Source organism: Cynoglossus semilaevis, chromosome 8 (genome assembly GCF_000523025.1).
Source record: "Cynoglossus semilaevis isolate Cse_v1.0 chromosome 8, Cse_v1.0, whole genome shotgun sequence".
In the NCBI taxonomy this organism is placed as follows: Eukaryota; Metazoa; Chordata; class Actinopteri; order Pleuronectiformes; family Cynoglossidae; genus Cynoglossus; species Cynoglossus semilaevis.
The window spans coordinates 3,962,817-3,975,783 of NC_024314.1; the positions used below are offsets into that span (position 1 = coordinate 3,962,817).

General features: G+C 40.0%; 1 protein-coding gene across 5 annotated transcripts in view; it reads right to left on the bottom strand.

The window, feature by feature from the left end:
* Window positions 1–12,967, bottom strand: part of LOC103381647 (protein tyrosine phosphatase receptor type E) — a 62,744-nt gene that overhangs the window by 21,153 nt on the left and 28,624 nt on the right. For 4 of the 5 annotated variants that reach the window (XM_017034730.2, XM_025057230.1, XM_008314111.3 and 1 more), the window contains exon 2: window positions 2,311–2,566. The gene's annotated coding sequence lies outside the window, so the exon portion shown is untranslated. Of the gene's footprint in view, window positions 1–2,310; window positions 2,834–12,967 lie in introns of those variants that run through there. The other variant, XM_025057229.1, reaches the window with a different exon arrangement.

Genomic DNA, 12,967 nt, shown 5'->3' on the forward strand with positions numbered 1-12,967 from the left:
TGCCTCCTGTGACGATGTTTAAAAAACACCAGGCTATTCAAGCAGAGAAATACCAGGCAAAAAGCCACTTCACTTAAGAAGAAAACAATGACAACCCCTGAAGTTTTTAATGATTAAATATTCAACATTTTATAAAATAGAGCTGACTCAAAAGGCCTACCAAAATACACTTTTGGACCAAAGGGGAAAGAGAGAGAAAAGGTGGATTTTGAACAACAGCTGCCAATTTATTTCCAGACACGAAGAAGGAAACTAAGATAACCACAATCCTTGTGGGATCTGAGCAGAACAGAAAAGATACATCACCAAAAATATCCTTTTTATTCCCCGGGAGAAAGGCGGAGGGGGCCAGCGGTGGAGAAACAAGTGATAAGCACCACTGCGGGAGAACAAAAAGCCACTTGACTCAGAGGGAGGAAGAGAGAGAGGCCAGAAGAGAGATGTGGGACCATGAGGTATGAGTGAGCAGCCCCACTGCATGGACGAAGAGACCGCCTCTGTCAAAAAGAATTTGAGGACATGTCCTCAAGTTCCTAAACGTTCCCTTGACTGTCTGAATGGAAGCAAGAATTGTCGCACATCGCTGGCTGCCATGAAACCACACCATCACACACACTGCTCCATAATAACAGCCCCTCCTTTATGCTTCTATATCACACAGCCAGCAACAACAGGTTAAGTAGAAAAAAACAAGTGATATTTTCATGGTCAAAATGGGCAGTAATTTCCTGGGTGATTATGCTGTGTAAACCCAAATGTCAAACTAATGTCTAAAACTTTTTAAATCCTGTGTTAACACCGCACTTCTGCAGAGTCATTTCAAAGCAAGACTATGTTTGCACTCACTTGGATTCTATGCGTGCTGCCTAAAGCTTCTAAAGCAACCTTTTGCGAGAATGAAAAGACGGGACACTTGTTACTCATACGCACAGAAAGCAAATGACTACAATCTCTGAGGATTTATTGCTCTCTTGAAAGAAGGAAACACAACATCTAATTTGCACGTGCTGCTGCCAAAGAAACTCTACAAAACAAGCCTGCACTCACAGCGAGACCTGTCCCAGTGCTAACAGCTTTTCACCAGAGTGGGTGTGTGACAGAACATCAGAAACACTGGATCACACTGGAACAAGGCGGAGCCAAAAGCGGTGACAGAGTGTCAGTGACAGCAGGGTGAGAGAGAGGTGTTTTCAATGTCAAAGTTTAAATCCTTGAATTTAAGGTTGACTACTTTGGACACATGCTAACGAAGGCTCAAAGTCTCATTCCAGTGACTATGAAATTTGCACTTTCTTGTTGTTAGGCGTGATATGGGTTGCGCTTCTATTAAAAGCTTCCATACTCACGTGTCTTTGTATATTGGTGTTTGTGTGTGTGTGTATGTGTGTGCTTCTGCAGTGTAAGCACATGCTGTCCTCCATCTGCTGTTAGATAGGGACTGTTTCCTTTCCTGTGAGGCCAGCCAACCAGCCAGGCTTCCTGTGCTGCTCTGCTCCAGGAGGGAAATGGAAGCGAAACTGCTACACACTCCAGACTAACAAAATCGGGATAAGATTTGCACACAGGCAGGAACAGACACACAATGTTTAGGCAACACAACCAGAAACTTTAACACAGGTGCACATAGATGATATTTTATACAAATGGCTCTCCTTTGTCTGCGAATCTAAGGCTATGTTCGGAACTCCTTCAATCCAATAATTGTCCCACTTGCAACCTGGTGATCAGCTCGATATCCAACAACATATTTATCCAGGTTATTCATAGTCTTGTGTTGTTTCCTTCTGCTTTTGCCATTGCTAAAAACTCTCATTTTTTTCACCCTGCATGACATAAATTCCTCTTTTAAACAAAAACTCATCATTATCATTTCATCAGCAAAGGCCCTCGGGTTTCAAGTTGTGGTTGCAGAGAGAGTGTGTATTACGAAACACCAGTGTTTATCACGCCTACACAGCTATACAAATCATAGCTTTTTATATTCGCAACTGCACTGCTGGGTTCAATTAGAGGCAACATGCACGGTCTAATGAGTTTGGTTTTAACTGTGTTACACTGTAGTGTGTACTTTCAGTTCTAACTACGACTTTACACAACTGGTCTCACTTCCTGTTTCACTACTCCTTGTGATCAGATGAGACAACAACCCACTGATGGAAATACAAAGATCCCATGCATTGCCACAAAAGAACACGTCTGTAGCACACAAGAAACTGCACTGTACCAGGAGAGCAAAGCAGTTTCCAGTTAAAAGCCTATACTTTATTGAAAGTCAGCGATTCATTAGGAGGGAAGTGTGTACTGATGTACCTGGATGAGTGTTGATTCAAAGTGTGCTGACTCTTGGATCCATAACAGCAGGTCAAATGGCACCGGCCGAGTGTCGTGGTCACATGCTTGGAGTCATCTTTGATAAGAGGAGGTGAGAAGGAGTTCTGCTCCCAAAACCAGGGAAGGCCAGATGAACCAAGAGTCGTTACCGCGGTGAGGAAGGAGTCTCTCAGAGAGTCTCGTGCGACAGCTTCAGAGTCAGAGTAAATCCTCGTAGAGGACTGCGGCTCACCACCTTTAAATTTAGCAGAAAGTGAGAAGAACAGCAGCACATTAGACAATTAATGACACGGTGAAGACAAAGACACACATCAAGTGAGGAAGCTGGAGGATTGGAAGGTGTGATGTAATTCCTGTTTTAAGCCAGAACAGTGTGTGACAAGAAGAGGCGTGAGCAGTGTTGAGCTAGAGGATCAGGCAACACTCCTTGGAGAAAAAAATATTGAACTGCATTTACTTTTTTATTATTAGTAAAACCAAATTCCACAAAGTATCCCTGCAGTACTATACTCTTTGGATTACCAGTACATGCCGTTTCCTCTTTTCTTTAAACACTAAAAATAAAGTGTTTGAAGTGGAACATTTCAGTAAGTACAATATCTAGACTTACATTAAGTTAAGTTACATTCATTTTAAATTAATTTATTAACTTAATTATTTAGTTAATCCTGATTTTTAAATGCAATACCAATTGCAAAATGATGTACATCTGGTTTTGAGCGGTTTTATACAAAATCTCACCAATTCATTATACAACACAGTATAAGTGTGTTTTACAATGGAAATGGACTGTGTACGTAAATAAATACTACTGTATAATGTGTGCATAAAATGTGGTTTGGATTGCAGGTCAGTGCCATCTAATGTATAATCCCTGTCATTACCCACAGGAGGCCCAGAGAGAGGTTGAAGTGGGAGGAGTGGGGCTTGAAAATTACCAGGACAGGGAACAGGATTTATCTACCTGGGAACAATAAGCAGCCAGAGAAGGGCAGCAGAGATTTCTGAGGGATTCTGGGTAAAATTCAGACAAGGGCATCTCAAAAGCCCTGATAACCAGAAACGTTTGTTTTCATCATATAATTCCATCACATTTCAGATTGAGGTATTACCTAAAACCTTTGACTTTTTGACGTATATTTTTGCCAAACAGCAGCAGGGAGCAAATCTACCGGTTGCTATAGCAACCCAAGGACAGCAATGCAGAATGGAGGTCTAACCTCTGTGCTGCTCTTCTCCTAGGCTACAACAGTGATGAATGGACACATCGTCTAAAGCTCTGTCTCATCCTTTTCCCACCGGGGCCCAATGAAAGCAGCCAGTCAGCATTAGCTCTGTGACATCCCTGAAAATGAGGTGTCATGCTTGATGATTCCCATGACACTCAAATTACTGCACATGGGAAGAATAGTGGAATGCATATATGTTCTTAAAAAAAGAGCATTAGTCCCACACAGTTTATGATATTTGACTCAAGTTCCTGGAATGCACTGTGAGGGAGCTTTCCAGCTCTCATACTGTATCATGTCTACTTCGTAAATAATAGAAAGCCTGACTATGTGGAATCAGATCTAGGAAACTATTGAATAATAGAAGGACCTTTCTGTAATGCAATCGGAAGCAGGGCATGAGAAAAAAAAAGGCACAAAGCTGCTGAGAGAGTAATGCAGTTACAGGCTTTACATGTGTGAACCATGCAACTACAAAGGGACAAGAAAAAAAAATCACATTACATGTGACCTTGCAGAGTGCTGACCTGGCAGTTATACCAACTGCTGCTGCAGATTCTAACCCACCGAGACAGAGGTTAATGGAGATTTTACAATAATAAATTAGATTAGGAAACAACACGTTTGTAAGCAGAATTGATTAAATCGTGAATCAGGGACCGTCAGGTTCTTAAGTCAGACAGAATTCTACTTTTTTTGCAAATCCTCTCAAGTCCGTAATGAGCTTTTCTAGTAAAACATGGAGATTTTTACAGGTGTGAGATTCACAGCTGCAGGGTTAGAAAAAACACGCTTTCATCACAACTCTCACACTGTTGCTATTTCCGCAACAAAGCTCTGAGCTCAGCTGGAAACATATGGGGGCAACGTGACCAGCACAGGCTCAAACACAGATGGATACCTCACTCACCTCCTCACTACATCTACAGACTGTTACACACTGCTGCAGACAACCACTGGACTGCTTCGCCTTTTCTGAGGTTGGGGTCAATCAGATAAGACTATCATACTGAGATCTCCAACAGCAGCAACACAAATCCATTTATAGAGATAAGCTTTGAGGGCAACAGATTCAATATGGACAAACTAAAACACACATTCAGGGCGAGGGATGTCGATACTCTAAGTGAGTTGCTATCAGACCAACATCATTCCAGCAATGGGTTCTGTGCAGTCCTTTCTGACCCGCCACTGGGTTTTACTTTAACAACACAGTTCTCATTAAACGATTTAAGTTCCCATTTTGCTCACAAGACCCACAGACTCTTTCTTTGCTTTATTATTATTATTATTATTATTATTATTATTATTATTATTTGTTATCTAAATAAATCAGCATTATGTTTAAGCACCAAAAAGTTTCCAACGTCACCTCTCCAGTTTTTTTGCTAAAGTCTCACTGTGCCAAAGACAAAAAAGTATTACTAAATTAATCACTTGGAATTTTAAAATAAATGTAAAATGTAGCAAGTAAACTGAACAAGCATCATGGTGTATCTTGCAACCACAATATTCATGTAAAGAGTACCAGTCTATTTATTTGGTTTCCTAGATACCTATACCTACCTATTTTTTTTAATGTTTATAGATAGACTCAATACTAAATAACAATAACTAAAATAACAAAACTCTAAATGAGAACCTGAACCATCATAATAGAACCCAGTAGAATTAGGCAAATTGTATTTATTTTAAGTTGCTGATTAGATCAGAGCAGCCGGACGGGTTTACATTTATCCATGTTAAACAGAAGTGAGAGAGGAAGTGAGGCCGACTGTGATATACACTGCTTACAGGCCAATGTGCTCAATTCTCCCACTGGATAAAAAAAAACCCCAAAACATTAGCAGTACAGAGAAACTGATTCATGGATGTGAACCGTTTCATAATCTGATGTGATTATTTCAACGTCCCTGTTGAGTTACACGCATGTGGTTGATTAATGATGTATGCTTAACGTTGCAGCAAGGCTATGACAAGATTTGCTTTGTTGTTTACCTGTTATTCCCCCTCCTGTTCTCCTCTCTCCCAAATACTTCCTGGCTTAGGGAGTTGAGTAATTGAAGGGCCCTTAGCCAACATAAGCAGTGAACGGATTTGATTTTATCACATAGCAGCTCTTATGAAAGTGCCAATCCCTATTGCAATAAAAAAAAATGTGGAAATTTTGTTAAGGGCCCGGCAGGCAGAACGAAACAGCTTGCAGACTGTGATGTCACAGAATACATCGATATTGTTATTTATTGGGTTTGCAGCTAAATGAGAACCCTGATTCAATTCTCACCTTGCGGCTCACCTGGGTCTTTTGAGATCAATACCTACATTGATGAAAAAACCCTTGCAATGTGAGGAACGTCCAAAATCCATCAATGAGAAACTACAATGAACTCTTTCTCATTTTCCCCTCGCTTACTCCTCTAGACCCCGTTCTCCCAGCTCAGACAGAATGGGGTTAGGATGAAACAAGTCCCCAGTCGAGGATTCCCTCCAACTCTCACACACTCCGAACTCCACCTGGTAAATATTGATGACAGTGAAACAATAGTGTTCCTGGACAAGTGGTGAGAAAACAAACATTTGCACCACTCACTGGCAGGTAAAAACCGTGTAAAATAGAAAACATGAACTCCTACGCCAAGGTGGAAAAAGCCTGGTGGATTTTCTAAAAGTATCTAGGAGACGTTCTGGCTCTAGCCCGAGGCTACACGTCTTGTGTCTGTCTGCACAACGTTGTCTGGCAGTGTAGATATTTCGCACTTGTGTGTGGTTATATGTGTTTGTCTAAGTGGGAGAGATGAACGTCTCCACTTCCTACACAGCGGACTGACAAAAATAATTTGTGGAATGAGAAATTAAGACATAAATTAGGCCTTAAAGCCTTTTTCCTAAAAGCTTATTTATTTCTCAGACATCACTATAAAATCCCACTTAATATTAATGGCATAGAATGTCTAGACTGTCTTTTATTTTGTTTTGTTGATAATTATTAATGACGCCTAAAATACAACAAAAACAAGATAGGAATTCCTGGCCAGGAAAACTGTTTTTCTTTCTCCTCATTTTCATGTCCTTGTCATTGTATGCAGCTGACTCAGAAGACAGAAGAAGGGTTTAGGTCACATCCTGAGTGAGTGAGCTGTGGTTTACAGCCAAACATACAAGTACAAAATTAGCTGGAGTGTGAGAACTAGACAGAGACACAGAGAGTACAGGGGCTCAACAACCTCTGTCTTATTACAAGACAAAACACAGCAGGCCAGAGGACAGTGAAGAAAGAAAATGTAGCTTAGCGGTGTCCACTGACTGGACCAATACAGACTACATTGTTTGACACACTAGAGCCACAGTTTTGACAAACATGATAATTTGTACATCAATAACCAAAAAAATCCCAATATTCATATCCACAAACCAAGAATACTAAATACTGTTTTAACCTTTTTTGTGTCATATTCAACTGTTTTGACACATTAATGTGGCCTGTAAAGTAACTTTTCCATCATAAAATATGCAAGCAGAAACCTCATAGAGACACGGACCAAGCTATTTCATTAATATATGTACCTTGTTACGACATCTAATGAGTGTTAATTAGTAAGATTCATTAAAATAAAACACTTTCAAATTTCTTCGACCAAAATTGTGGCGTTCTTCAAAACCTAACAACATCCATTTTAAAGAATCCAGAATGTGCAGTCAGGTTAAATATATCAATTACCAGTCACTGCAAAGGTATGACATAATCCGGGATTGCACAGTAAGTACTGGATGCCTGACAGAGAGATACAGAGAGAGCTGGGACATAGGGTGTAAGACATTAAAAGTCACCTTTCACCACACCTTCATTCCAAAATTAGAGCAGCATAAATAATATGTCTATACTCTGTGATCTTTGGGTGTGTAACATGAAACTTACCGATGGCTAAAGGACAAAAAGATCACATTCGCAGGACTGATAGCACTGCACAGACCACCTTTTTCGATTTTTCTAAAAATAATAGTTCAGATGAAATTTCATCTCTTGCTGCAGATACGCTGTGATTTCATCAACAGGCTGAGCAGAGACTGAGTCCCACTCCACAGGGAAAAGCATTACTGTCTGTTACATTTCAAACAACGAGGAAAACCTGCATTTTCTTGTGTACTCGGAAATCATCCGGGTACAGAGATCACTGGAGTAAATACGGTGGTGCATTATTCCAATCCATTTCCTGTCACCGTTACAGCAGCAACCCAGAGGGAAATCGTGATTCACTGAGCGAAGAGAGAAAGCCTGATGTGGCACTTCATCTCTAACAGGTAACAGGAAATTGGCCATTCAGCACATCATGCTCCAGTCTGCTGACGGACTGATGGATGGCGAGTCACACTGGAGCTGCGACACCATTGATTTCTTTTTTCTTTTTTTAATATATACAACCCAAGACTGCTGATTCATGATAATGTTGGATATAGCTGCACTATATTATGTTAATGCATGAGGCACATGAAACTGATTAACTGAGTTAGTGTTAAAACATTTAGTGTTAAATCATTACAATCATTACAGAACACTGACTGATCTGTTTGTTCATGCATATTATGAGTGAAATGATTCTGTGTAAATAGTTTTGGAAGTGGAATATTTTAACACGTTAACAATGTCCAGCATTAAAGTTATGAATTGTAAACAAAAGAAAATACCAAAAAATATATATAAAATAAAATCATCCCCATTCATAGGTTTGATGTCTTTCAGAGAGATGTATGTGTGTATACCAAAGTTCTTTAGGTCAGTATTCTTCAATGTGATTACACTGCAAATGTCAAAATCATTATTCAGCCACAATAGAATAAAGAATTCAACAAACAAAAACAAACAACAACTAGGTAGTAGCACAGCAAGTTAAAATGGGACTTATATAAAATAAAACATAGATACACATGGATCAGGCTATTACTCCAATGAAGTGGATCATAACAGCCATTTCACAGTCACTCAGCCAGACGTGTATGTTGCCTCGTCATGCTACCTGTCACAGCGATTGCTGGTGCTGCGCACTGGAAAGAGACGTATGAGAAGATATGGGAGGGGGGTTTAATCAAGAGGAGGGGGCTTCCTGATGATTGTGATGAGTGAACAGCTGTGTTGTGGATTTCACTCACACACACACACACACACACACATCTTCTATCTCTACATTGCAAACAAAGAACACAAGAGAGACTTCTGAGAGCATGCAGCAAAGGATAACCATTTTCATCACCATCTAATTGGTCCTCACTGTATAGTGTGTATGTGTGCTCACACATGCTCACCATAGCATAGCATAGCATGCAATTACTGTGTTTTGTCTTCCAGACATTGGTAGGAAGAAATATAAAAAAAAATCAGTTTTCATTTGTTTCTAAGAATCTAGTTTGATTCAGATTGAGACACAGGATGTCAGACTAAAAGTACCTCCATGTCAGTGTCAGGCAGTGTATTCTATCCTGACATCACATACAAAGTCTTAGCAGGATATTACAGTTTTAATCCAGACTTGAGCAGGGAGCCTCATTCTCCAGTGTGACTCTGAGACGTTACACAATCCAATAATAACAGGAGGGGGGTATCAAGCCCTCTAGAGGGTCAAAAATGCGAGGATTAGGCTGCCATTAACACCGAATCTGGATTACAAGCAATGCTAAAGCGGTCGGTCTGTGACCGATTACTTGTATCCTTGCCACAACAGTGTAAGACAATGGTACCATTTGTTCACCCAGAACTGACAGCCTCGCACGGTAACAAAGGAGGACTCATTTCTAATAAGGTCAGGACTGACAGACAGGCAGCAGACCTGACTGGCAGAACACAGAGGGGCCCCAAAACTCACCCAAAATCCCTCAGATCCAGATTGGATTTGACAGATTACAGCCTCACCAACTCCATAAAGCCTCTGAGTGGAGTTAGCTCTAGTATAAAGACCTTCACGTTTGCAGCCAACAGCTTTTAATGATTTTTTTTCCAATAAAATATAGGCTTATAAAAGCAATCTTTGCCGTATTCATCACAGCTACTTTCGTTTGATTAAGAAATGGTGCCAAACAGTCTAGACAACTTCAAATATCTTGTGATGGCTGTCTCTCCATTATGGCTGTCATGATGTCAATGTTGTGCCTCTGATGCATAATTTATAAGCCCCCCCCCCCCTCACCCCGCCTTCCAGCCACCCACACAACACAACAAAGGTTTAGGATTTAACACTGAGGCCACTGAAACTGTACCAGATGTATGTGCTCACACAGCATCAGCATCACTGTTGCTCGAGGTATGTAATGTCGATGGAATCATTACTCTGCAACTCTGCATATTGTTTACATTTAGCTACACTTTTGAAAGAGTAGGATATCAAGGCTGATTCTTAATCAAAATGAAACTATAATAGAATGACACAAAATGGCGGGAGTAACAAAAAAAAAAACCAAGAACAACAAAATTTGAAAAGAGCAGTGGTGGGGGAACAGAAAGAGGAAAAGAGAGTATTTACAGATCAACCAACACGACCTGCCCTGGTCCCTCAAAAACAAATGACTTCAGAGGAAGTGACGAGACTCAGGGAGAGGCTGTCATAATACAACATAAGCTGTTTTTGACATGTTGCCATTATCCAATCAAAACAAGAACCTGCTAATGACATGTTAGTGGAATCTCATTACTCACATACAATTTACAGAATCACACTGATACAGTGGAAGCCAGCAAACAAGCCAATTATTCACCTCAGAATCCTCCCTGTGCAAAGAGATCCTGCAAATACCACAGTATTTAATTTAACTCCAGACAGGGTTACGTAAAAGAGGGAAGACTTTAAAACCAAACGACACGGTGGTTGATGACATTGGTTTTAATTAGTGCAATTAGACGGAGCACTGGTGACAGAACGTACACCTCCCTAAACAGCGGGGCTGCTGGAGGCCCCCAGAGACAAATCACACCATGTCCCTGGAACCAGCGCCTGAGACTAGAGCTGAGATTGTTTTGATTTTACTGTCAGCTCCATGAGACTGACTACTCTTGAGTGCAGTGCAGTGTAATCATGTTGCACAAGTTATCAGTTTAAGCAACAAAAGAAATGGAATTAAGGTTGTGTAATGCAACCTTGGTGTTTAGGGAATGCAAGATAACTGCACAGAAAGTCACCAGGAGTGAGAACATTCCAAGGGGGAACAGTGTGGACACATGACACAGGGAGATGTCATTGGACGAGCACTGTAGTTTTGAACTATCAATGGTTTCAGAACAGTATCTGAGCTGGAAAAAAAAAAACTCTACAGTATGTACTTTTTACAGTAAACAACAACAACAACTTGTGGTGAAATAGTTTTGGACAGGACGTCAAGACTTTTAGTAATTCAGCCAGTGAGCTAAATTTAAATGTGAACAAACGAACAAATTATTCCAATAATCAACATTAGGTGTCGATCACAACAGGGATTTGTGGCAAACACCAGGTTTGAATACATAAGAAGCGTGCACTTCTGTATTTTAATGAGGAAATAGGAGTGTTCACTCTTCTGGGCATCACACACTGTTGAGCACTGACACAAAATCATTTGCAAATGGTGAGCATCCAAAGGCCAACCACTGAGGCCCAGCCCACATCTACCGTAATGTACAAGGACTACAGTATTTGCTTTGATTAATTGAATCATTCATCTGTATGTCTTCAAGAGAACAGTGGCACTTTAATTATCTAAAAAAAATGGCACTCAAGTAAAAGTACTAAAGGATTGTCTGAACAACATTTTGAGGCTGAACAACACAACAGTAAACATCATTTGTTTTGTTGCCAAACAGATCAACTTTTTTGCTGAGGTGATCATTTCAGCAACTATTGTGACAAATGAGTTTGTACAGTATTGTCTGCAGTAAGTGGTACACGCAAATGGCTCTTCCATCATATCAGGGATATATAGCTTGTTAGATCATTTCAGCTTTGGCCAGACAAATGCTGCTTCAAACATTTGCCTCTGCACATTTTTGCTTAACTGACAAATCAGGTTTGGACAAACTAACATCTGTCAGTTCCAAAATAAAGCAAAAACTGATCCTAGCATTGTCCAGTTTATATATATGAAGCAAAATAAACATGACCTGCCTACACATTTGATGTTTGTCTCAAGGAAATTAGCAACAACCAGCACCATAACAGCACTCCTTATGGACATTGATTAGCCATGCAGACTAAATCACATTTTATTCCAAATAAATGTCAGACCTATTGGGCAACTCAGGACTGGAGTGGGTAGAGACAAGTGTCAGAAGCCATGTGTGATGGATGGACAGCACTGAAAGCACAAGGGAAGGTTTACAACGCAGCACTGAGACCTGCTGTGATATACAGTCCGCAGACAGTGGCACAGTCTCAAAGTCAGATGGCTGAGCTCCAGGTGGCAGGGTTAAAGATGCTGCAGTGTTTATTGGGCTGGACGGACAGGATCCGAAATAAGCAGATAAGAGCAAACGCTAAGGTTAGGAGAAGAGGCTACAGAGTCATGGTTGAAATGATGTGCAGATGAGTGAACACAGATGTAGGGTAATTGAGCTGTGTCTTAGAATGAAAAGTAGAAAATATCAGACAGGAGACATGGACGTAGTAAAATTGGTGTAGTGGTGGTTCTGTGGTCATGCCTCCAGGGAGTAGCCCACAGAAGACGATTCTCTGACCATCAAATGTTCTGAGAACACAACCTCTGAGGATCTCCATCGATTAAAAATACTTGACTCTGCTGAAGCAGTACATAGTTGTATATTTACTGGAAAAATAACAATAATAATGAGAGATATTCCAATATAGTGCATCTCCTTGGAGCATTCCAGGACAGCCCAAGAAGACAAGAAGATAAAAAAAATAAATAAATAAATCTAGTGATCTGGATTCTTTGTTGGTTGATAACAAAGTGTTTTTTTTTTTTTAATTTTCATGGAATGGTGATAGAATCTCAGGGCCTATTGAGCAATTGCTTATTGTTTTAGTTAAAAATAAATAGATAAATAAAAATTACTCTTACATAACAAAGCACCCAGATTCTGAATGTTAACAAAAATTCAATGATTACATTATTAGAAGTATGAAACTAGTTGTTAGGTGTTTAATTGCTGAGTAATACAATAAAAACAAGTTACTTAATAAAAACTGAAAGTCTTTTGACAAAACATCCTTGCACAATTTCATTTTTCATTCTCTGACCTTTAATGAATTCAAATCCAATCAAATATTCAAATACTACAAATAATACAAATACCAGTGCAAATATATTACAGTTTGTTGCAGCACTCTTGCAAACGCAGGTACCCAAACATCTGTGATCCTCTACCATCGTCACGCCAGCAGCATTTTAGGGAGACCTAATTGCATACATGTAAATTAAAGTACTACCATTGC